Below are 3,026 nucleotides of genomic sequence, written 5' to 3' on the forward strand. Positions count from 1 at the left end.
TCCTCCGTTCACTCACCATATGAGTCATGAAGGATGAAGGACTCTGTCTTTTACGTCAAAGAATTTAGAAGTCGAGCAGGTCTTTACTGTACAACTGCATATGGATACTTCAAACGATTCTAACTTTACCAAATTTGGCCATTTAAACAAGGGGAAAAGCAAAAAGCACCACAACTCTGCCACAAAGGCAATTCTCTACCCCAAGTTTCACATCCCTCTCTCAATGCACAGAGGCAATAGGTTCTCAAAACAGCTGTAATTATTTGCAACGTGGACAAAATAACCTTCCCCACCCCTTCCCACCCACAGTCCCCAGCTCCTACCTTGGATAAAGGCATGAGGAGGGAAGATGACAGAGAGGGTGGGCCGCTGATAGTTTTTAAGCTAGTCACAGTAAATACCTCTAGCTCCAGGTATAAGGTCAGAAAATTTGAAGGACATTCACTTTGGTTTGCTGGGGCACTTGCTTGTGCGTCACCAGCTAGGTTTGGCCAAAGGCGGCCACTTGAAGACGCCCATTCCACAACACAACAACATATTTTTTATTAGTTCAATTATGAAGGAAAACTTAAGCTCAGAGAATTTTAAATTTAACTTTTTCTGCATTTGACTCTGTTTAACAACAGCACTGGCCTGAGCTCAGGACAAGTGCACTCCATGCGACACTGTGGCTCCTGAGATGTATGGAAACTCTCACAGGCAGGTAAAAGATTAATGGGAATGGCTCTCTTTTGATTGATGAATCTGTGACCTTGAGCAACGAGAGCACTTGCACAAAGTATATCTGCCATGTGAGACAGACAAAATGAAAGAGGCTCATATTACACTCTCAGATCTCATTAAGCAYCCAGACCAGAAACACTAATACTGGCACTAGCCATCTGCTCCAGTGTTTGCCTGGTTACAGTTCTGATGACACTTACATGAAGCAAAAGTTAATTGTATGCACAGATGAGCAACAGTGCTCTTGCACAGGAAATTCAGTGTAGCATAACAGTYTCTAAAAAAACCACATACATGTTTTTACTTCATTCTGTTTTTTCAAACCACATAATCAAATTGACTATTCAAACAAAACTTATTGACATAAAAGGCCATAACTGTAGGCTCTTTAAATATTGTTTTTTTATAAATAACCTATAAAGTTACCAGAAAGCTAATTTGCCAAATTGCTGTGAACACCTGTTAGTTTATATAATGGACAATAATAYAGAATTATTTTGTGAGTGCTCTTAAATTATTTTCACTAATGCTCACTTTTGCTTATCTCAATTATTTGAGAATTACTAGTATTTTCTGCCATTTGGTCTCCATTTGCAACCATGAAGGCCCTTGCCAGTAGACCTTTCCAAGTCTACTGTCATATTACCCCAGTACCCATCCCCAAGGAATAAATTTTCCCTGCAAATGTTTTTGAAAGACTTATGATTAGCTGAGTTTTCTTTGTTGAGATGTAATTCCTGGAAAATCCTGCAATGCATTCAAAGACTACTACTGCTTTTGGGGAATTAGCTCTAGGCAAAATGATATAGTCAATTGAGGCCGTATCTGACCTAGAAAGTATTAACTGAAGAATGTGTGGGACAGCTGGTTATCAGAAATAAAACATATACAGTGCAAGAGAATGACATGTAGAGCTACTTGAGCTAGCTGTAAATGACGGTCAGCTCCACAGGAGCCAGCTTCAGCCCTGGAAGCAGATCCAGCCCTTCTGCCAGAGCCGGCACTGCATCCAGTAACAGAGCCAGCTCAGATGTCTTGGAGACCCTACTGCACCATGCAGCATGGAGACACTTCAGCATCTGAGAACGTTTCAGACACGCGATCTGAGCAGGTTGAGCAGAAATCTGAAGTATAGCATGTTTATTTGAAGTGCCGAGGGGGTAAACTTTTCAACTGCGTCCGTTTTACCACCAGGCCTGGTACACAGCATGGGGTCATTCTTTGCAAAGTGCTTCTGTCACTGGTTATTGGTGTTCCTCAGGAGCAAGATGAGGTTTTTAAATCATGTTAGAAGAGAATGCCCTGTGTAAGTGCTGTTTATTTTCATTTACATACCCAGTTATACCTAAACAGGTGAGGCTTCAATTCTTTTTAGACTTCCATTTCAGAAAAAGGTTGTATTTCTGCGGTAACAGGTTTTGCTTACTATCCCTCTTGACTAGGTGGTGGACAGCAAATGCGCTAGCAACTTTGTGTCATATCATCATTGTTTGGGCATTTTAACTTTATGATAATCACGGGAAATCCACTCCATTTTGAGACCATTATTTACAATTTTGGCCAATGCTACTCCATTGAGTCTTTGTTCCCCACATCTCTTACCCTAGCATCTCTTGTCTTACTGTAAAATCTTTTGGCACGGTGCTGGTAGTAACAACACTTAACGACAATGTCCTTTATTTTTCCAGATATCTTGGTATACAGCCATTAACTGGTTCAAGTAAGAAACTAATGAGAGACCTAAGCCACGTTTCACACAGGGTGCTGATGGCAATTCTGGTTGCCATTTTACTGTAAACATTGTTCATGCAAATGTTTTGTAGCAAAGGATCTGGGGCGCTGTTTTGTTATTAAAGATGCTCACGTATAAAAGACATCTCCCTTCATAAAAGGCATTTGACACACTATCCGCATTTTGTCTGAGCACGTATACCGCAAGTTTCAGTTCTTATTGATTCTTATCTAGGCAGGAGAATTTAAAGTTGCTAAAATAAATGATTATTTTAATTAGGCTTCCTGGACTTGCGCTAGGAGCTGTTTCACTGATACATACTGATACATCACTGGGTTAATATTTGAAATATAGACGAGAGGTTCCTCTTCTGCCCCCTCCGTCCCGCCGTTCCCCCAGCTCCCGGCGCAGGCCCAGCTGGAGGCGCCCTTCCCTAGGGCAGCCCCCCCCAAACCGCTCTCCGCGCCGCGCTCCCGCTTCCCCAGCACCCCCGTTTCTGCCCGGATCTGCCCCAAACCGTCACCCCGACCCGTCTCCGCCCCGGGGCCGTTTCCCCCCCTCCATTTCCGAG

This window comes from Apteryx rowi, unplaced genomic scaffold, assembly GCF_003343035.1.
Source record: "Apteryx rowi isolate R43461 unplaced genomic scaffold, aptRow1 scaffold_2, whole genome shotgun sequence".
NCBI lineage: Eukaryota > Metazoa > Chordata > Aves > Apterygiformes > Apterygidae > Apteryx > Apteryx rowi.